The 24,160-nt window shown below is 36.0% G+C and overlaps 1 protein-coding gene across 13 annotated transcripts in view; it reads left to right on the top strand.

Annotated features, from left to right (window-relative positions):
- ANKS1B (ankyrin repeat and sterile alpha motif domain containing 1B) overlaps positions 1-24,160 on the top strand; it is a 1,096,782-nt gene that overhangs the window by 685,818 nt on the left and 386,804 nt on the right. The window lies entirely within an intron of this gene.

Below are 24,160 nucleotides of genomic sequence, written 5' to 3'. Positions count from 1 at the left end.
TTACATTATTGTACATATTTTAAAATGACATAATACCTAGGGTCCTTATGAAGAATCAAAGTCAATGACTTCCTTTTTTCTAAACCAACAGTCTTAGTGATGCTATGATGCATTATGTGTCACTGGTCCCATTCTGTTGCAATTGTTGACAGGTCACACGTCAGGTCACAACTACATATTAGGCATACTACTTACTACTCCTTCTCTTCTATATGATGGTTTTTATTAAAAATACAGTCACTGTACTTTATATCTACTTAGTACTCTTAAGCTGTTCAATTTATAAAATATATGTGTATTAAAAAGTATGTACCAACTACTATGTTGGCTACTATGTAAGCACTTTACATGAATTATTTCCATTTAAATGCAAAACAGTGTGCTGTGATATAGCATGATTTTTAGCCTTCATCTCCAAGAAAAGGAGCCCAAGGCCCAGGATGGCTAAGTAATTTGACTAAGTTCACACAGCTAGTAAGTGGCAGAAGAGATTCAGGTTTGTCTAATTTCATTCTTCCAGTTATTCTCTTATGAAAAAAATTTTTATTAAGGATACACTGTATGGAATGCTTTGCAGTAAGTCTTGATGGAATTAGAGAGGTGAAATCTCGGAACCCTGAATCTTAACATGATTACTCTGTTGTCTCCTGGTGTTCCTCCCAGTAATACTTTATTTTTTTTAATTCTTTTTTTTTAATGTTTATTTATTTTGAGAGAGAGCAAGCATAAGCAGGGGAGGGCAGAGAGAGGAGAGACAGAATCCCAAGCAGCCTCCACTCTGTCAGCATAAAGCCTGATGTGAGGCTTGATCTCATGAACCATGAGATCATGACCTGAACCGAAATCAAGAGTTGGACACTTAACCAAGGGAGCCCATCCAGGTACCCCATTATATATTTAATTTTCCATTGACTGTTGCCATTAACTTCCTTTGGGTAATATCAAGGATAAATTTTCCAAATTGTGCTTCATAGATCATTAGCCTCTCAAGGTGCTCTGATAAAAAAGTGGAGAGTAACTTTTGGTTATATGAGGTCTAGAGATATCAGTGCTATATGCCCCTTCTTTGAGATTGATGATGCAAATCAGTATATCAAGGTCTCATAGAAAATCTTATTATTATCTTAACTATATTAAAGAAACCTGTTTAACTTCTTTTCTCCCTATTTTCCTGATGTTACTTGACCACTGAATCCTCATTTTACATTATTCCTTTTATTATCTCAAACTTTACAAACTTCAACAAACCTTGTGTTAGCCTCTATTCTTGATTCCTTGAAAGAATCATTGTATATGGGTCAGTATCCAAAAATATATAAAGAACTTATCAAATTCAATACCCAAAAGTAAATAGTCCAGTTAAGAAATGGGCAGAAGACATGAACAGAACTTTTCCAAAGAAAACATCCAGATAGCTAACAGACACATGAAAGGATGCTCAACATCACTCATCACCAGGGAAATACAAATTAAAAACCACAATGACATATCACCTGTAGCCTGTCAGAATGGCTAAAATTAACAACACAAGAAACAACAGGTGTTGATAAGAATGCAAAAAAAAGGGAAACCGTATCACGCTGCTGGTGGGAATACAAACTGGCACAGCAACTCTGGAAAACAGTATGGAGGTTTCTCAAAAAGTTAAAAATAGAACTACCCTACAACCCAGCAATTGCATTATTAGGTATTTACCCAAAGGATACAAAAATACAGATTCGAAGGGGTACATGCACCCCAATGTTTATAGCAACATTATCAACAATAGCCAAACTCTGGGGGTGGGGGGGCAAATGTCCATCAACTGATGAATTGATGAAGAAGATGTGGTGTATACACGCACACACACACACACACACACACACACACACACACAGGAATATTACTCAACCATCAAAAGGGTGAAATCTTGCCATTTGCATCGATGTGGATGTAGCTAGAATGTATTATGCTAAGTGAGATAAGTCAATCAGAGAAAGACAAATACCATGTGGTTTCATTCATATGTGGAATTTAAGAAACAAAACAGATGAACATATGGGAAAGGGGAAAAACAGGGAGAAGGAAATAACAAGAGATTCTTGATAGAGAACAAACAAGGTTGATGGAGAGAATTGGGTGACAGATGGGGTAGATGGGTGATAGGCATTAAAGAGGGCACTTGTGATGAGCACTGGACGCAGTATGTAAGTGATAAATCACCGAATCCTACTCCTGAAACCAGTATTGCACTGTATATATATGTGTTTGAATAAAACAAAAAAAATGTGCCCTACTTTGTGCAAGGCACTCTATTAGGTACTACTGGGACAAATAGACGATTAAGACATGACTTCTATCATTTAGGTGTATGAAGTCTGGTGAAAGACATATACATAAATACTACACAGCAACTAAAGTGAAACGTACCATGTAAGAGGCACAAATAATGTGCTGTGGGAATTTATAGGAAGAAGAAATTATTCCCACTAGAGTATCCCAGAAGGCCTTAGACAAGACATGGAAGGACCTTGAAGGACCAATAGAATAAAACCATGAGGAAATTGGAAATGAGGAGGAGGGTAGCCACAGTATATAACAGGTAGAGAGGATAGCATGAGCAAAATGAGGGGTGCAAGAAGGCATTCTCTTAATATGGATAGAACGGAATATGGATGAAGTTGGGGCAGATTAAGCCCAAATAATGAAGAGACTTGAAAGCCATATAACAATGATAACTCTAATAATAAATGACAATAGTCATAGTTTTAATATGCTAATATTAATGGTAGTTAACATTTATTGAGGATTTGCCATATGCCAAAGACTATTCTAAGTATTATTTAATTTCTCAATAACCCTATAAGGTAAATACTTATTTTTTTAGATTCTTCTAATTTTATAGGCAAGGAAATGGATCTAAAGACAGGTTTTGCTCATAGTCATATAGGAGTTTCCTCTTTACTTCTTAAACTTAGAAAAATTGCCAGAGCTCATATGCTAAGTAAGCTGTTACAAGGCTCTAAACCATCCTCTAATTACAAAAGGCTATTGAAATCAAGGGCAGGAAGAATGTACAGTTCTATCTTAGAGTATATACTAAGTTAAAATAGACAATTCTACTGAGATTAGGCATATATTCTTACTAAACCCATTTATTGTGATGACATTTAGTTAATCCAGAACATGCATTTGATTTAGAGGTTCACTGTGGTTGATATAAATAAACGGTACAATCTAAGGTTTATTATATTATTGCTAACCTCTTTTCCTACATTGTCTGTATTTGGTGTGTGTGTGTGTGTGTGTGTGTGTGTGTGTGTGTGTGTGTGATGATAAAGCATTATTTTTATTATCCTGGTATGAAGTTAGTAATTCAGTATGAATTCAGAGAATCGGGAATGAGTTGAAGAGATATTTGGTTTGGGATCTATAATTTAGCTAGCATTTGGTCTTGACAGGATTTCATAAACTTTGTGTTCCTACTGTTTTACTCAAAGCACATCTAAAACTACAATGATGTTGTTGTTGTTGTTGTTGTTGTTGTTGTTGTTTTATTGTATGCATGGTCCTAAGTTACTTATCTGTGACCCATTAGGTGAACTATGAGTACAGTTATTCTCAATTAAACCATATTTCATACAGTCCACAGCAGAAAGCCACTTTTGTCAAAACCAATAGAGAAGAAAATAGAAGTTCTAGATAAAATACTATATACATGAAAGAAACAAAATCCATTAAACAAAACATACATATTGAGACTGAAAACATAGATACATTCATGTAAAATTTCAGGCTCTGAACCTAAAAACAGGAAGCACAGGAATATTTTCCCATATTAATACCACTACAATACAATCTGGGCAGACTTTGCTAAATATTCATGGGAACTTAAAGATGTTATTTGACTGCTAGAAGAATCCAACATAGAACAAAGTATTCCGTGGACACAGCAGAAAGCAACATGTTGGAAATTTCATCTGCATGTTATTTTAAAAAACAAAACAAATGGTGACCATAGCAAAACAGTATCACAAAGCAGTGCCAATGTTGGCTGCCAACACAGCGAAGCCTACACCTCCCCAGTGTTACGCGATGGGGAAGGTGGATTAACAAAATTCTCTTGTTTTGAGTTTAACTTTTATTGTCCTGAATTGGTCATGTGCTCAACCCTGAGTGAAACACACTGGCCAGGGGAGCATAAGTGGCCAGATGTATTCGTTACCTATTGCTGTATAGCAAACTACCACAAAGTTTAACAGCTTGAAACAACACATATTTTTTTTATCTGATAGTTTCTGTGGTCAGGAATCTGGGCAAGGCTTAACTGGGTTCTTCACACTTTTACTTTCTCACAAGGTTTCAATCTAATATGTTGGCCAGGGCTGGGGATTTATCTGAGGGAGGATCCACTTTCAAGCTCACTGGTATGATTATTGGCAAGATTCAGCTCTTTTGGGGGCCTCAGTTCCTCGCTGGCTGTTGGCCAGCGGTTTTCCTTAATACGTTGCCGTGGGCCTCAAAATAGCAACTTGCTTCATCAAAACCATCAAGGGAGGGGATTTCCTAGTAAGGTGGAAGTCAGGATTTTTGCAAAGTGACATCGTCGCAGTGTTGAGGTATTCTGTTGGTTAGAAGCAAGCTATTCAAAGGGAGGGACAACTGCATAAAGCCATCAATATCAGGAAAAAATAATCAATGGGGCCAGCTTACAAGCCACCTACCACAACATGTGTCCATCCCTGAAGACAGTGTGCAAGAAATTGTTTCCGAAGCACAGGAACTGGAAGTGAGGGAGGTGGTAAGGGCCCCAAGGAAAACTGGTCATTATCAGAAGGAGATGGATGCTACATGGTGAATGTAGCTGTTCATATCACATTCCTTGGTTTGGTTCTGAGTTGTACAGAAAACAGAAGAGAAAGCTCTTTTTCTACCTCCAAGACTCTGAATCTTTATGAATCTCAATGTTTATTTTAAATTACTTAATTGTATGTTTCCATTATGGGATAAAGATGTTTTGGTTTGTTAATTCAACATTTCTAGGCCACTTCTATTCCTTTTTTATTTTTGATGTATGTTATAATTTTCAGCCAATGCCTCTATCTGAAATAGATTAAAATTTCTATTATGTGACATTGCTGAGATTATCTTAAATGTGAAGGATTAGACACAGGCTTGAGGTTTAAATTCTTTCAACACCCATCTCACTTTACCTAAAAAAACATTTTATGGTTGCTGGGAAAATGAAGCAAAACCAAGTCTTTAGTCCTGAATTTTCAGAATTTTAGTAGAAAATGGAAATCAGTGTTAACCTTGAGGTTAGAAATATTTTGGGGCAGGAGGCTTCTGTTTTATAGAAATCATAGATTTAGCAGTTGGCTGTATCAAGAAAGTAAATAAGTCTCCTTTGCAAAAGGTATTTACCCTACCCATGAGATTTCAAAATAGTTAAAATTGTCAGACTAAGATGAAGAGATGAATTCAGTGTCTCATCTGGTTTCATACTTAGTCATAATCATTTGTTAGAGGGTGATAGGTATTAAATCTGACCCAGAGTTTCTTTGAGAGAGATTTATTTCAAAATCATGGATTTCATAGATACAGTACTTGACTGACTCAGCAAGTTAATTTTTTGAAATTTATGTTTGGAGAGTCAATTATTATTAATAATATTAATAACAGTAACAATTATATTAATAGAAGTACAATAGTAAACATATGTACTATGTTATTATGGATAAATACTTAATATAGCTAATAATGTATAGCTAATATGTATTATTATAGAAAATGTTTTTATTATTATTTTCATTAATATTTGTTCAGTTCATGCTATATATCAATTATCATTGTAAGCACTTTTCATAATTACCAATACTTTTGATCTTCAGGGCAATTACCTTTAAAAAAATAGTGTATTAATTTCCTTTTCACCACTCTGTAATACATGCACAGAACACTTGGAATTTGAGTATTAAGAGTTTATTTGTCATCACTATCAATTAGACAAGAGTTTCTCATTGTGAAGAATCAACCCCATATCTAACGTCTGCAGTTGAGGAATGGCAGGATAAGTTGCTTTCACAAGAAATCCTCTCAGCCATTGAACCAGGGCTTGCTTTGAAAGTTTCTAAGAGACTGAGGATATTTGGAATCTCCTCTACTTATACACTGTCTCTTAAATATTTACTTGGGTCATTTTGTCTCTTTTCTCTATAACAGGGAGAGACTTACAGGCTTCCTGTGTTCCTTCCTTCCAGTTTCCTCCCTGCATTATTCTATCTCTCACATCCTCTCAGATGATGTTTGTGCAATAAAAATTTGATCATATGTCCCTGTTCTTCAGAAAGAAAATAGTTACTCTTTTTCTTGGCAAACAAGTTCCTTGACGACCTACCTCCTGCCTACCTAACTTGCCCTATTTCCTGTGTCATTCTCCTCCTTAGGCATGCATGTATAACTTTTGAATTCCAGCAATAATGAATCATTTCAATCATGTTTTATTCAAACATACTTTTCTCCCATGCTATTTCCTCTGCCTGGATACCACTGTATTAGGATTCTCCAGAGAGGTGCCTGGATGGTTCAGTCGGTTAAGCATGGACTTCAACTCAGGTCATGATCTCACGGATCATGGATTCGAGCCCCACGTCAGGCTGTGTGCTGACAACTCAGAGCCTGGAGCCTGCTTTGGATTCTATGTCTCCATCTCTCTCTGCCCTTCCCCACTCATGCTCTGTCTCTGTCTCTGTCTCAAAAATAAATAAACATAAAAAACAATTTTAAAAAAGGATTCTCCAGAGAAACATAATCAATAGGATAGATAGATAAATAGACAGACAGACATAGATATATACAAAAGAGCATATTTATTATAGGAATTGGCTCACATGATTATGGAAACTCAGAAGTTCCATAATCTGCTATCTGCAAATTGGAGAATCAGGAAAGCCGGTGGTATAATTTAGTTCTAGTCTGAAGACCCAAGACTCTCAGAGACTGTCAGTATAAGTCCCGATCCAATGTCAGAGTGTAGGAGGAGATGAATGTCCCAGTTCAAGTAAATCCACCCCTCTTCTAACTTTTTGTTCTAATAGATCCTCAACAAATCGGCTGATACACACACATGTTGGGCATCTTCTTTATTCTGTCTACAGATTCAAATGTTAATCTCCTCTGGAAACACTGTGACAAACATACACAGAAATAATTGTTTTACCAGCTTCCTGAGCATCCTTAGCCCAGTCAAAATGACACATAAAATTAACCATCAGAACCATCTTCCTTTTATTTGCCTTCCAAGTTCCTGCTAAATATTCAAATCTCACATAAAATGAACTTTTCTGTAAGCTCTCTACCCAAGCAAAATTAAGCATCCTTCCTTGCCTTCTACATTTTTTATATCTTGTACACATCTTCATTATAGCATTCATCATCTGCATGGTAATTTTATCCCTACTATCCTGTAAGATCTTTGAGAGCAGTACAGTTTCCCTTGCCTCCCTGGACCTAATACAGTGACTGGTGCACAGGAGACCTCAATGACTTAACGCTGTAATTAGCTTCTCCTCAAAGAAGATTCAAACACTTGCCAGAAGCCTTAAAAGAAGGAAAAAAGGAAAGAAATCAACGGAATTACTATTTTTTTCCAATCAGGTATGGCCTATATATATATGTATTTTTTGTTGTCTGCCAGAAGATTTTAGCATTTTAAGCTTAAATTTCACTTCCTATTTTAGATCATACCCCAGCGCATAAGTTGTCAGATCTGTTTTGTAAAGGCTGGTATTTCTTAAGTGCTTCATGAAGTTTTAGTTCAAAATAAAATTTAAGGCCTTAGGGAAAATTTAATGTGAGCTCCTGACTTCCCTTAGCATTTAAACACCAAAGTATGATCTTGGAGTATTTTCCTATTGAAATCTTGGCTTTATGATCCAGAACTCTATTGACCGACAACATTCCACAATTCCTGAAATGACTAATTCCTTTCCTTCTTCTGTTGTCTTCCACCTCTGCTTTCTATTTCTGTTTTTGTACTTCAGAATGGTTGTCCTTTTATCAGTGGAAGAAGCATTGTTCGTATTGTATTATCTCTGTTCTGCTAATTTTCATTGTCAACTTTTCTCCATAAAGAAATAGATATGTAGTTTATGGTTCTTAGCTCAGAGGACATTTAGGATTGGAAAAATGAGATACTGATACTTTTTCGTTAAAAACAGAATTGTTTGTCAGGATCTTTCTTACACTATCCTACAGGAACGAGCACTGTTCACTCCAGTTCCTATACCTGTATTACAGGATATAAAAGACAGGAAAGCAGCTTCATGTGGAGATCAACACTATAGTCATTAGTTGAATGTGCAATTTCTCTCCCAAATGTGGGCCTAGTTTTCTTTTTTTTTTAATGTTTTTATTTATTTTTGAGACAGAAGGACAGAGTGTGACTGAGGGAGGGGCATAGAGAGAGGGAGACACAGATTCAGAAGCAGGCTCCAGGCTCTGAGCTGTCAGCACAGAGCCCCACACCTGGATGGTACTCACGAACTGAACCATGAGATCATGACCTGAGCGGAAGTCTGATGCTTAACCGAATGAATCACCCAAGCGCCCCTGGGCCTAGTTTTCTTAAGTTCAGTGGGCTTTTTTTTTTTTTTTACCAATCTCTTCAAAAATGACCAATCTTTATTTGAAATGTGTTGGAATAAATAACTAATGATGCCTTTTGTCGATTACAAAGCTGGGGATAAGAATTATCCTTTCTTGCCATTTCTTGCTCCACCTTTCTTCTCTTTTCACTTTTAGCTGCATGTGAGGACGGGCTGCTGGGGGGCTGCAGACCTAGGTGTTGGTGCACATTAGATAAGACAAAGGCCCTAACGAAATCATGGGTTTGGGGATGCTGATCACTTCACAGTGCAGTGAACTTTCCTCTGTTATTTGGCCACACTGCTCACTTCATGCAGTTTATGGAAACAAAGAGAAGAACTATGCAAGGAAAAGCACTTTGAGAGACCAAATGAGCAACACAAGTATGTATCCTATTGACAGTATGGATATGCCTAGCATTTCAATAGCTCTTTATAGTTCATACTGACTTTTCACATAAATTTCATTTCAACTTCAAACAAAACCATAAAATAGGTGGGGTGAAATGTCACCCTCATTTTGCCAATGAGGAACTAAGCCCCCAAAACTTGCCCACGCAGAACAGCACTCTTTTTACTGTTCCATGCTCCATCTCAAGAATCGAAGCAACACGTATTTTCATAGTGGAGCATAGACAAGATTCAAACCCAGGCAGATCAGCTCCAGGGCCTGGGCTCTTAATCACTATGCACACTTCCTCTTGTTGAGGCAGCACCTTCCTAGACCCACACGCAGAGTCAACCATGCATTGCAGAACAGACAGGCTGAGCACCCGATGTGGAAACAACACTGAAGTTGAAGTCTTTTAGAATCACAGAAAAGCCCTTTGTTAAAGTGAAATAAAAATATCCAAATGATAGGATTTACCCCTTTTCCACCTTTCATTGTTCCATCCCCTTTTCTCATTGTTTTTACACTTCAGAAGCCAAGAATAATGAGTGTAAGATGAAGGTGGGAAGGAGAACAAACAGGAAAAACTGGGAAACCCTTTTAAAACAATCTTGCTGGGATGGGTATGTGTGAATATTCTCCTGAAAAGGGCAAGTTTCCTATCCTTTGCATCTAGAAGAGAGAAGCAGGATAGAGTAGCAGCTAAGAGCTTAGGCTCTGGAGCCAGGCTGTCAGGGTTCTAGTCTAAAGTTGGGCAACTTTGAAAACACATAACCTTTGTGTATCTTATTTTCCTTCCCTGTAAAAGTAGACAATAACCATACTAGTTCATGAGATTGTCATGAAAATAAGATGAGTCAGTACATGTAGAACATTTAGAACCTGACCACAGGAAATGCATGTTTGCTTTATTTTACATAAGGAAATATTTTAAAGGCCTGACACATGGCAGGTGCTCAATAAATGTTAGCTCCCTTCCTTTATATATGGCTTAGATTGCTGGAAAGACTTACAGTCTTTGAAAAGTATGTACCATACGTCAGTTACCTTGGTGTAAGGATAAATAGGTATTTGTTACATTTTTGAGGGGTTAGTTTCTTTTTTTTTAACTTTTTTAGGAGGCTCTCCTTTATCCCTTCCTAAATGCCATTTTCCTACTTAACAAATTTGAAAACTACTGCGTCTGCTAAGTCATTTTACCCACCTTATCTCTCTCATCAGTTTCATGGAGTAGCACCTATTGAAACAGATGGTGTATTAGGTTTTTCTTTTGCTCATGGAAACTGCCATCCACTTAAGTGTTTTTTTCTAATTCATTTTTCCTCTCTATTCAGTTACAAGAAGTAGTCATGTTTGTAAGTTTTAATTCTTCTCCTATCAAATGACGTTTTCTAAGTGGCAAATCAGTTTCCCCCCATCCTCTAAATTGCATAAGTGCAGGGATGTCCAAAGCTATATCTCCACTTCCTAGAAAAATGCTTGAAACAAGAGGCACTTTATAATATTTACTGAAGAAATCAGTCAATGCTGAAGGAATGAATAAAGTATGGGAAGAAGTATCCTCCTCTCCAATTAACTAGAACCTTATTAAGAGATGTCTGAAATTAATCAGAGTATCAGTTGCCTTCTACTTTGAAAGAGAAAATTAACTTCAGAAACCTAAACTGATATCATGTAATTATTTAATACAATTATAACAGTTTTCAGACTATATCCTGGAGCAAGCACATACTAATCTCAGTCTCCTAGGCCTTCTGTGGCTATATGATATACAGTCAGAACAGTTAAGAACATGTCAAAATTAAGCTAGTACTCTACCCTGCCAGTATCACTATGCCATTACAATATAGAGAAGACGTTAGCCTTTACATTTACTGCTGCAGGGGCACTTGGGTGGCTCAGTCAGTTAAGCATCCAACTTCAGCTCAGGGCATGATCTCGCAGTCTATGAGTTCGAGCCCCACATCGGGCTCTATGCTGACAACTCAGAGCCTGGAGCCTGCTTCAGATTCTGTGTCTCCTTCTCTCTCTGTCCTTCCCCCACTTGCTCTTTCTCTCTCTCTCTCTTTCTCAAAAATAAATAAACATTAAAAAAATTTAAATTTACTGCATCGAATTCTCTTTTACTAGGTATCAAACTGTCTCACTCCCTCACTACATTCCAGTCTGTGTCCACATTTCACCTTTTCAGAGGGGCATTCTCTGACAATTCTACCTAAAATAAGTAACTTTCCTCATCATCATTCTTTATTTCCTTTCCCTTCCTTATTTTTTCAATTTTTTCAACTAAATTTATTCAGGTATATCTGATCTATAATAAACTACACAAACTTAAAGTGTATAGTTTGATGTATGGCAAGTGGACGTACCTTGAAACTATTACCACAATCAAGAAAATAAACACCTATCATCTCCAAAAATTTTCTGTCACTTGTTAATCCTTCCCATTCTTCTTTCTCCCATTGCCAGGTAGCCACTGATCAGTTCTCTATCACTAGAGATAATTTTGCATTCTCTAGAAATGTATATAAATGGAATCATACAGAATGTAGTCTTTTGGGGGAAGTCTGGTTTCTTTTACTCTGTAAAATTATTTAGACTTTCATCCATGTGTTACATTAATGAACTGTTCCATTCTATTGCTGAGTAATATTCTATTATATGAATATGCAACAATTCCTTTATTCCCTTGTTGATGAACATTTAGACTGTTTTGAGTTGTTGTCTATTACAAATAAAGCTGCTAGGAACATTCCTGTACAAGTCTCTGTATGGCATATGCTTTCATTTCTCTTGGGTAACTACCCAATAGTAGAATGACTGGGCCATATAGTAGATGTATGTTTGACTTTTCAAGAAATTATCAAACTGTTTCCCAAAGAGGTTGTACCATTTTACATTCCCACCAAAAGTGCCTGAGAGTCCCACTGATTCACATCATTGTCAACATTTGGTGTGGTCAGCCTTTTTAATTTTAGACATATTAATAAGTGTTTTCACTTGCATTTTCCTAATGTCTAATGATGTTGAGCATCTTTCCATGTGCTTATTTGACATCTGTATATCTTCTCTGGTAAAGAGTCTGTTCAAATCTTTTGCCCATTTAAAAAAACAACTTTTGGGGCGCCTGGGTGGCTCAGTCGGTTAAGTGTCCAACTTCAGCTCAGGTCACGATCTCGCGGTCCGTGAGTTTGAGCCCCGCATCAGGCTCTGGGCTGATGGCTCAGAGCCTGGAGCCTGCTTCCCATTCTGTGTCCCCCCCTCTCTCTGCCCCTCCCCTGTTCATGCTCTGTCTCTCTCTGTCTCAAAAATAAATAAATGTAAAAAAAATTTTTTTAAAATAAAAAAACAACTTTTTATTAGTAAATTTTTAGAGTTCTTTATACATTTGTGATATAGTCTGTTATCAGATATAATTTGCAAATATTTTTTCTTTAGTCCATAGTTTTGTCTTTTCATTCTCTTAATGTTGCCTTTCAAAGAGAAGAGTTTTAAAATTTTGATTAATTTTAATGATCATTTTGTCTTTTAGAATTGTGATTTTAGTGCCTAACCCAAGTTCAAAATCTTTCTTAATTTTTTTTCCATATTGTTCCTTGTAGAAGTTTAATGGTTTTAGATTTTACATTTAGGCCTATGATACATTTTGAGCTAATTTTTATATACGCTGTGAGATATAGATTGAAATCCATTTTTTGTGTATATAGAATTCCCAATTATTCCAACATCATTCATTAAAAAGTCTCTCCTTTCTCCACAGAATTACCCTTCTCTTTTATCAAAAATCACTTAATTCTCTGTCAGTCTGTTTCTAAACCATCTCTTCAGTTCCATTGGCCTATTTATCTGTCTTAACCCCCACTGTCCTGATGAGCATGACCATGACTTTATGATAAGTAAAGTCAAGTAGTATACCTTCTCCTACTTTGTTCTTCTTCAAAGTTATTTTGGTTATCTTTGGTCCCTTGTGTTTCTATGTGAATTTTAGAACAAACTTGACAATTTACACATACACACATACAAAGCCTCCTGGGATTTTGACTGGGATTACATTAAATCTATAGATAAATTTGGGAAGAACAGACATGTTAACAATGTTGAGTCCTCTAATCCATGAATACAGTATATCTCTCCATTTATTTAGGTCTTATATGATTTCTTCCAACAATGCTTTCTAATTTTAAGTGTACAGGTCCAGAACATCTTTTGACAGATTTACTCCTTAGAATTTCAAGTTTTTGATGCTATGATAAATTATGATTTTTAAAATTTCAAGTTCTATGTGCTTATTGATAGTATATACAAATACAGTTGATTTTTGTATATTATATTCTGCAACCTTGAAAAACGCACTTATTCTGGTAGCATTTGTGTGGATCTCATAAGATTTTATACACAGATAATTATATCATATATAATTATATCATATAATTATATCATATTATATCATATATATCAACAGAAACTTCTTCCTTTCTAATCTAGATGGATTTTATTTCTTTTTCCAGTCTTATTGTGCTGGCTAGAACCTCCAGTACAATATTAGATGGAAGTGGTGATAGTGGACATCCTTGCCTTGTTTCCTGATCTTAGGAGGAAAGCATCAGTCTTTCACAATTAAGTATGATGCTAGCTGTAGGTTTATAGATGCCTTTTATCGGGTTTGAGAAAATCCTTTCTAGTTTCCTGAGTTTTTATGAGGAATAGTTGTTGACTTTTGTCAAATGATCTTTTTTTCCGCTTTTTCTGCCTCTACTGAGATGATCATGTGGTTTTTCTTTACAAGTTAATATGGTGAGGTACATTGGTTTTTTTTTTTTAACATTTATTTATTTTTGAGACAGAGAGAGAGAGAGAGAGCATGAACAGGGGAGGGTCAGAGAAAGAAAGAGACACAGAATCTGAAACAGGCTCCAGGCTCTGAGCTGTTAGCACAGAGCCCGAAGCAGGGCTCGAACCCACGGACCATGAGATCATGACCTGAGCCGAAGTCGGACGCTTAACCGACTGAGCCACCCAGGTGCTCCTTGCTTTTTTAATGTTGAAAAAAACACTTGTATTATTGAGGTTAACTCAACTTGGTCATGTTTCATTATCTTTTATGTATTATTGAATATTATTTTCCAAGATTTTGTTAAGAATTTCTACCTCTATATCCATAAAAACATTGGTCTATAGTTTTCTTTTCTCAAGATGTCATTGTCTGACTTTGGTATCAGAGTAATTATGACCTCATAAAATGAATTGGAAAGTATTCTTTTCAGTTTTCTGGAAGAGTTTGTTTAGAATTGGTATTATTTCTTCCTTATACATTGGGTAGCATTCACCATTGAAGGCATTGATGAGGTTTAGAGTTTTCTTTCTGGAAGGTTTTAACAAGATTTATGGAAGGGGAAAGAGTTGATATCCTATTTTCAAATAATCCTAGAAAAGTATATATGTCAATAGAGCAGGGAAAGATATAATATCTATGAATAGAGAAGTATCACAAAATCTAGAAGTTAAAAAGAGAAAAATAGAATACAAAGGACTGTCACCAGACCAACAAAGATTCAAAAAGAAAATGAAGAAACAATAATGTACATAAATGTAAATAGAAAATAAGATGGAATGATTAAAATTAAGCATGACTGTCATTATGCAAAATTGTACTTATCCATTAAAGTGCAAACCACTAGACTAGTTTTTTAAATTCCAGATTAAATAGTTTTTTAACTTCCAGTTTAAAATATAATTACAGTTATAAACTATTTATAACAGTCACATTTTAAAAGTTAAAAATAATGGATAGACACCAAAATCAAGATTCATAAGAGTAAAAATTGATAAATTGAACTTCTTCAAAATTAAAAACTTTAACTCTACAGGAAATTCTGTGAGGAAAATAAAAATATAGACTACAGACTAGGAGAAAATATTTGCAAATCAAAAATATAAGAAATGCCTCTAACTAGAATATAGAAAGAACTTTCAAAACTCAACAGTATAAAACCAACCAATCCAATTCAAAAATAGACAAGCGAAATTAGTCAGAGAAAGACAAATATCATATGACTTCACTCATATGAGGACTTTAAGAGACAAAACAGATGAACATAAGGGAAGGGAAACAAAAATAATATAAAAATAGGGAGGGGGATGAAACATAAGAGACTATTAAATATGGAGAACAAACAGAGGGTTTCTGGAGGGATTGTGGGATGGGGGATGGGCTAAATGGGTAAGGGGCATTAAGGAATCTAATCCTAAAATCATTGTTGCACTATATGCTAACTAATTTGGATGTAAATTTTTAAAAAAATAGACAAAAGACATGCACAGACATTTTACCAAAAAAGATATATAGATGGCAATAAGCACATAAATGTATGTTTAACCTTATTAGCCATGAGGAAAATGGAAATTAAAACCACAATGTAGTATTACTATGCATCTATCAGAATAGCTAAAATTTAAAAAAAATAGTGATAACACTAATTCTGGTGAAATGTGAAGAAACTCAATCTTTTGTGCATTGCTGGTGGGAATATAAAATAATACAACCACTCTGGAAAATAATATGACAATTTATTATAAAACTAAACATGTACTTACCATATGAGCAAGTAATTGCACTCTTGAATATTTATCCCAGAGCAATGAAAACTTATGTTCATACAAAAACTTGTACACAATGTTTATAAGAGCTTTATTTGTAACAACTAAGAAGTAGAAACAACCCAAAGCCCATCAATGGGTGAGTCATTAAGCAAACTGTGGTATATTCATATCATGGAATAGTACTCTGAAACAAAAAGGAATGAGCTATTGATACACAGAATAACTTGTATGGATTTCAAGAAAATTATGCTGAATGAAAAAAGCCAGTCCTGGGATGCCTGGGTGGCTCAGTCCTTTAAGCCTCTGGCTTCAGCTCAGGTCATGATCTCGCAGTTCAGGAGTTCAAGCCCCACGTTGGGCTCTGGGTTGACAGCTCAGAGCCTGGAGCCTGCTTCATATTCTGTGTCTCCCTCTCTCTCTGCCCTCCTCCATTTGTTCTCTCTCTCTCTCTCTCTCAAAAATAAATAAAACATAAAAAAAAAGAAAAAAAAAGCCAGTCCCAAAGTTTCCATACTATATGATTCTATGTATATAACATTCTTGAAATGACAAATTGATAGAGATAGAGAACAGATTGGTAGTTGCCAGAGGTTAAGGAGTGGGAGAGAGAGGGAGATAGCTATGGCCATAAAAGGATAGCAGGAAGGATCCTTATGATGGCACTGTCTTTATCTTGACTGTGGTGATGGTCACACAATTTATGTGTGCTAAAATTGTGTGGAACTAAACACACACACACACACACACACACACACACACAAATGAGTGCATGTAACACTGGTGAAAAATAATAATATAATAATGCAAATAATATAATAATGCAATATAATAATGCAAATAATATCAATGCATTTTATCAATGCCAATTGCCTGTTTGTGATATTGTACTATAGTTGTAAAAGATATTAAGATTGGGGAAAATCGAATGAAGCATAAACAGAATCTTTCTTTGTTTTTTAAGTTTATTTAGAGAGAGAGAGGCAGACAGACAGACAGACAGCACACACATGAGTGGGGAAGGGTCAGAGAGAGAATGCCAAGCAGTCTCCATGTCCCAATGCGGAATTTGAACCTGTGAACCGTGAGATCATGACCTGAGCAAAGGTCGGACATTTGACTGAGCTGCCCAGGTGCTTCCAGAATCTCTTTCTTATTACTTTTCATAACTACTAGTGAATCTATGATTATCTCAAAATAAAGTTTTAAAAAAGACAATGGAGGGGTGGGTCTAGAGATATCAAAGAACTGAAAAAAGGATGAGGTATCCACCTTATGGACTATTATGTAGATATTTACAAGAATAAATTAGAGCTTATCATTTACTTGTTAGAATTTCCATAAGGCTTTGTTGAATGAAAAAAGTAAGGTTCAGAAAAGCAAGGGTAATATGATTCTAATTTTATGAAACAATATCTGCAAATGTGTGTGTATTTGTACGTATGTACAAGGTTTTTTTTTTTTAAGTTTATTTATTTATTTTGAAAGAGAGAGAAAGCACAAGTTGGAGAGGGGCAGAGAGAGAAGAGAGAGCAAGAATCCCTAGCAGGCTCTGTACACCAGTGCAGAGCCTGATGAGGGGCTCAATGAGGGTCTCGATGAGGGGCTGGAACTCATAAGCCCAAACAGTGAGATCGTGACCTGAGCCAAAGTCAGACGCTTAACCAACTGAGCCGCTCAGGTAGCCCAGTAGATTTTCTTGAATAAGTATTTTTTCATCCTCTGTATGTTCTTAGAACAATTCACAGATATTGCTTATTATGCAATTTCACCAGTTATGTCCATTTTGCTGGGGAACAGGTCCACGGAGCTCTTCACATTGCAAATCTGAAAGTAGTACCTCCAGATTATTTTTTTTAAAAAGACTGTGCCACCTTTTGGGATGAGCACTGGGTGTTGTATGGAAACCAATTTGACAATAAATGTCATATATTGAAAATAAAATAAAATAAAATAAAAAGACTGTGCAAAGGAAATTCCTGCTTTTATCACATTCTCTGAGTTTCAGTTTCCTTATCTGAAACGGGGCTAATAATCCATATCACACTACCTAGGACATAGTATCTCTGAATAACTATTAATTTATTTTTCCCTCCATTTATCTCACTTTGGGGACTTAGAGAAGTTCTATTGAATAAAGGTAATGTGTTGTTATGCTTGAAGAATTTTAAGACTCCAAGAAAGTATTTCAAGTAATACTTGAGGTAAGAAATACACTTAACCACTACACAAAATTGATCTTTAGACTTGAACCAAGGTTCTTTCAGAAGTTTGGCTCATGAGAAAATAACCAAACCACAAACAACACGACTCAAGATCTCTTTTTTCTTCCTCTCTCCCTCACCTCCTCACCCTACCCAACTCTCTCCCAACTCTCTTCCCTCCTGCATTATAGCTTTTCACCAACATATGAGAATTACTGAGTAGAAACTGAATGACTGAATAAAGAATAAAATACAGTCTATACAAAGATTTGTAATGTGATCAGTAACCAGTATTCTCTCCAAGCTTTATTTGTTTTTAAATTGAAGCATAGTGACACACAGAGTTACATTTATTTCAGGTGTACATGTATTTCAGCTATTTGACAACTCTATAAGTTATGCTATGTTCACAAATGTAGCTACCATCTGTCACCATACAATACTATTCCAGTACCATTGACTATATTCCCTATGCTGTAACAAAAGCCTGTATCTCCCATGCTCCTTCACCCATTTTGCCCATCCCGCCAGCCCCTCCCCTCTGACAACATCAGTTTGTTCCCTGTATTAATGGGTCTGTTTCTGCTTTTTTTGTTTATTTGTTTTGATTTTTAAATTCCACATATAAGTGAAATCCTATACTATTTGAATTTCTCAGGCTTATTTCACTTAGCATAATACCCTCTAGGTCAATCCATGTTGTCACAAATGGCAAGATCTCATTCCTCTTTATGGCTGAGTAATATTCCATTGCGCATATATATATATATATATATATATATATATATATATATCTTCTTTATCCATTCATCTGTCTGTTGACACTGGGGTTGCTTCCATATCTTGGCTATTGTAAATAGTGCTGCAGTAAACATAGTGGTGCACATATCTTTTTGAATTAGTGTTTTTGTTTTCTTTGGGTACATATCCAGTAGAGGAATTACTAGATCATATGGTAATTCTATTTTTAATTTTTTGAGGAATCTCTATACTGTTTTTCACAGTGGCTATACCAACTTACATTCCCACCAACAGTGTACGAGTGTTCTTTTCCTCCACATCCTTGCCAACACTTGTGTTTTTTTATTTTTTTTTACATTTATTCATTTTTGAGAGACAGAGAGAGACAGAGTACAAGCGGGGGAGGGGCAGAGAGAGAGAGGGAGACACAGAATCTGAAGCAGGCTCCAGGCTCCCAGCTATCAGCACAGAGCCTGATGCAGGCTCGAACTCACAAACCGCGAGATCATGACCTGAACCCCAGTCGGAGGCACAACCGACTGAGCCACCCAGGCGTCCCTCCTTGCCAACACTTGTTATTTCTTGTCTTTTGATACTAGCCATTCTGACAGGTGTGAGATGATATCTCATTGTAGTTTTGATTTACATTTTCCTGATGGTTAGTGATGTGAAGCATCTTTTTATGTGCCTGTGACCATCTGTATGTCTTCTTTGGGAAAATATCTATTCAGATTCTCTGCATATTTTTAAACAGATTGTTTTTTTTTAGTGTCGAATTGTTTTAAGTTCTTTATATATTTTGTATATTAACCCCTTATTGGATATATCACTTGCAAATACCTTCTCTCACTGCCTAGGTTGTCTTTTTGTTTTGTGTATGGTTTCCTTTACTGTGCAAAATCTTTTTATTTTGGTGTAGTCGCAATAGTTTGTTTTAGTTTCACTTCCCTAATGAGACATATCTAGAAAAATATTACTAAGGTGAATGCCAAAGAGATTACTATGCTTTATTCTAGGAGTTTTATGGTTTCATGTCTCACACTTAGGTCTTTAATCCATTTTGAGTTTATTTTTGTGTATGGTATAAGTAATGCAGTTTCATTCTTTTGCACCTAGTGTCTAGTTTTCCCAGAACCCATTTGTTGAAGAGACTGTCTTTTCCCCATTGTATATTCTTGCCTTCTTTGTTGTGGATTAATTGACAATATAATTGTGACTTTATTTCTGAGCTTTCTATTCTGTTCCATGATCTGTGGCTACTATTGTGCCAGTACTGTTTTGATTATTATGGCTTTGTAACATATCTTGAAATCTAGGATTGTGATACTTCCAGCTTTGTTCTTCTTTCTCAAGACTGCTTTGGCTATTCAGGTGTTTTGTGGCTCCATACATATTTTTGTATTATTTGTTCTAGTTCTGTGAAAAATGTTATTAGTCTTTTGATAGGGATTACATTAAATCTATAGATTGCTTTGGATAGTGTGGACCTTTTAACAATATTAATTCTTCCAACCCATGAACATGGAATATCTTTACATTTGTTCGTGTCATCTTCAATTTCTTTCATCTATGTTTTATAGTTTTCAAAGTATAGATCTTTTACTTCCTTGGTTAACTTTATTCCTAGATATTTTATTCTTTTTGGTGCAATTGTAAGTGGAATTACTTTCTTAATTTCTCTTTCTGCTACTTTGTTATTAGTGTATAGAAATGCTACCAATTTCTGGGTATTAATTTTTTATCATGCAACTTTACTGAATTCATTTATTACTACTAATAGTTTTTTGGTGGAATCGTTAAGGTTTTTCTATGTATAATATCAATGTCATCTGCAAATAATGACAGTTTTACTTCTTCCTTACCAATTTGGATGCCTTTGTTTCTTTTCTTTCTGACTGATGTGACTATGACTTCCAGTACTGGGTTAAATAAAAGTGGCGAGAGTGGACATCCTGGTCTTGTTCCTGATCTTAGGGGAAACGCTCTCAGTTTTTCACAATTGAGTATGACATTAGCTGTGGGTTTGTCATATATGGCCTTTATTATGATGAAGTGTGTTCCCTCTAACCCCATTTTGTTGAGAGTTTTTATCAAGAACAGACATTGTATTTTGTCAAATGGTTTTTCTGCATCTATTGAGATGATCATATGATTTTTATTCTTAATTTCATTAATGGGGTATATCATGTTGATTGGTTTATGGATATTGAACCATCCTTGTGTCCTCAGAATAAATCCCACTTGAGGGTGGTGAATGATCCTTTTAATATATTGTTGAATTCACTTAGCTGATGTTTTGTTGAGGGCTAGTGCATCTATATTCATCAAGGATATTGGCCTGTATGCAAGCAAGTTATGCTTTGGTACAGAAGTCTGGACCTTGAAGTAACTCTCGCATCTCTCTCTCTCTCTCTCTCTCTCAAGAAATGAAAATCCTATGAAAGCCATTTCCAATGTCATTGATTTGTTTATTTAACAGAACTGATTTAATGCCTAGGCTGTGTGTGTGTGGCACTCTTCTAGGTTCTTGGTCCCTGGGATTAAGAAATGAGATAGGATTTGAGGAGCTGGCCAATAAATATACGCCTTACTAAGCCAAAACATTATTATATTCACACGATCTTTGTGTAGTTTGTCTACTTGCTCATAGTTCAAAATGATCAAGAGAAACCATGTGACCATGGTCACCATGTGACCCTGGGAAAGGCTGTAATTCTTATTTGCCTTTAATTCCACCTCATACCAGTTTTAAAGATGGCAAAAGACAAATAGTGTCTTGTTTTCAACTTCTCATACAGGTAATGTTGAGCAGCCAAAATCCCTTAAAACTGATTCCCAAACTGCAACAAACTTTTTGACCTTAAAAGATCTAGAACCAATCAGAAATAAACTATAATCAAGTAAAAAAGAGAAAGAGGATGTTAAAAATCCAGACCTAAAAATTCTATTTAAAAACATATCATCTTGGGGTACCTGGGTGGCTCAGTTGTTTAAATATTCAGCTCTTAATTTCGGCTCAGGTCATAATAATCAGGGTCATGAGATTGAGCCCCATGCTGGGCTCTGCAGTAAGTGTGGAGCCCGCTTAAAATTCTCTCTCTCTTTCTCTGTAAAATAAATACAATGAGGGGCGCCTGGGTGGTGCAGTCGGTTAAGCGTCCGACTTCAGCCAGGTCACGATCTCGCGGTCCGTGAGTTCGAGCCCCGCGTCAGGCTCTGTGCTGATAGCTGGGAGCCTGGAGCCTGCTTCAGATTCTGTGTCTCCCTCTCTCTCTCTGCCCCTCCCCCGTTCATGCTCTGTCTCTCTCTGTCCCAAAAATAAATAAACGTTGAAATAAATAAATAAATAAATAAATAAATAAATAAATACAATGAAAAAATTTTTAAATAAAATCCTATTATTTTTTAAGTAAAGAATTCAGGGAGCACCTGAGTGGCTCAGTCAGTTGAGCATCTGACTTTGGCTTGGGTCACAATCTCACAGTTTGTGAGTTCGAGCCCCATCTAGGGCTGTGTGCTGACAGCTCAGAACCTGGAGCCTGCTTCGGATTCTGTGTCTCCATCTCTTTCTGCCCCTCCCCTGCTCTCTCTCTCTCTCTCTCTCTCTCTCTCTCTCAAAAATAAATAAACATTAAAAATTAAAAAAAAAGAATTCAGAGACTTGGGATAGAATTTTTAAATGAAATTTTAAATCTGAAACTAGAAATTTATGTAGTTTGGATTATGACATAAAAATTATATTATTTGGTTTAGCAGGTGCATACTGAGTCCTTACTTCAAGCAGTATTAGCGAGACATAGCTCTACATTGAGAAATAAGTCTTGTACAAAATAACTACAATATTACACAGAAAATATTTGTTCTAATAGAGGATCTAATAATGCCACTTAAAACAGATAAATAAGAGAGTTATTCCTGTTAGGAGGGATTATAAAAGATTTCAGAAAGGAAATGTTATCTGATTCAAAGCCAATGAAGGGGAAAAAATGTAGGGACATAACAAAACCAACCCAAGTATGTTACAGGCTGCCTTTAGAGACCAGCCAGTGATCCTACCTGACTGGAGTACTGGAGAAAAGTAAATAAATGCAGATGATTTGTAGTAGATTGTGGAGATCCCCAAATGTTATCACAGGAGCTGTGAGTTTATTTTGAAGCCCACTGAAAACCATGGGGGGGGGTTTGAAACAAAGCATAATAACTAAAACTGTCTTAGAGAGATTAATCTGACACCCATGTATAAAATAGATTTTAAAATATCAGAGATAGAAGACCAACATAGAGGCTTTTGTTTTATTTTATATTTTAAGTTTATTTACTTATTTTGAGAGAAAGAGACAGCAGGGGAAAGGGAGAAAGAGAGGGAGATGGAGAGAATCCCAAGCAGGCTCCATTCTGTCAATATAGAGCCCAACATGGGGCTCAAACTCATGAACTGTGAGATCATGACCTGAGCTGAAGTCAAGAGTCAGTCCCTTAACCACTAAGCCACGAAGGCACCCCTTGATGCTATTGTTACATTAGGCCACATGGGCCTAAACTAAGATAACAGAATCAAAGTAGATGGCAGTTCCATAAACATGAAACAGGAAATAGAATCCAGGGAATGGATGCAAGAGACAGTGGTGAGGGGTAACTAGAACTCGAGAATGCCTGTCAGCAGTGGAAGAGGGAGTACAAGATGTTTTGAAGTTTGATGTCTATGTGCCAGGGAAGCTGACAATGTTCTTAAAAAGAGAAAGATAAGGTTTAGGGAAAGAAGAAAAATAATGTTTAATTTATTTAATAAATATTTATTGAGCACTTATTATGTGCCAGACACTGTTTCTGGGGAGATGAGAATTATGTTTGATTTTTAAAACATTTTATGTAGAAAAGGCACTGTTCCCAGTCTGTGTAACCCAAAAGGCAGAGCTGGAACCAGTGAGTAGGAGCCAGGTAGGAAGTAAAAAATCTAATAAGTGGAGGCTTCCTGATAAGTAGTGAGAGCTCTGTTCCAGGCAGTATTCAAGCACAAATTGGATGATAATCTTCCGAGCACTCTGTGACAAGGGATTTCTGCCTTAAGAGAGAGGTTAGACTAACCCTTCCACAAGTTCTCTCCCAGTCTTAAGTAAGAACATATATTCTTTCCTATGATCTGGTCCTGTGGGTTCTATTATTAATCTCTGGTTTCTTGTAATTATTAAATAAATTACTCAATCTGTCTGCCATTCAGTAAAACTCACACATTCGCATCTGTTATTCTTGAATTATTTTTGGTTAGGGCTCTTCTTCTTTATTAAAAATCTCTACCCAGTAATGTTACCTTTATAGCTAATTTAGAATGCTAACCCTGGTAGACTGGGTTATAAATATCAGAGGGGAAAGGGATTTCTTGTGCCTAATAATATTTTTGTTTGGAATAAGCCCTGCAAATGAGAAATGAATTATCTTGACTTCAAGATTGCGATGCAGTTTCTGTATTTTGCAGTTAATTCAGAAAGGAAAAAAAAAATATCTCACAGAGGTTCATTTTGATACAGCATGTTAAAGAAAGAGAATAATTATTCTCAAAACCCTGTAAAGCTTTACATCAGAAGCATTTATCTGTGTTGCATTTA

The sequence above is a fragment of the Prionailurus bengalensis genome, chromosome B4 (assembly GCF_016509475.1).
Source record: "Prionailurus bengalensis isolate Pbe53 chromosome B4, Fcat_Pben_1.1_paternal_pri, whole genome shotgun sequence".
Taxonomy (NCBI): Eukaryota; Metazoa; Chordata; class Mammalia; order Carnivora; family Felidae; genus Prionailurus; species Prionailurus bengalensis.
This window is presented reverse-complemented; position numbering and strand designations above follow the sequence as displayed.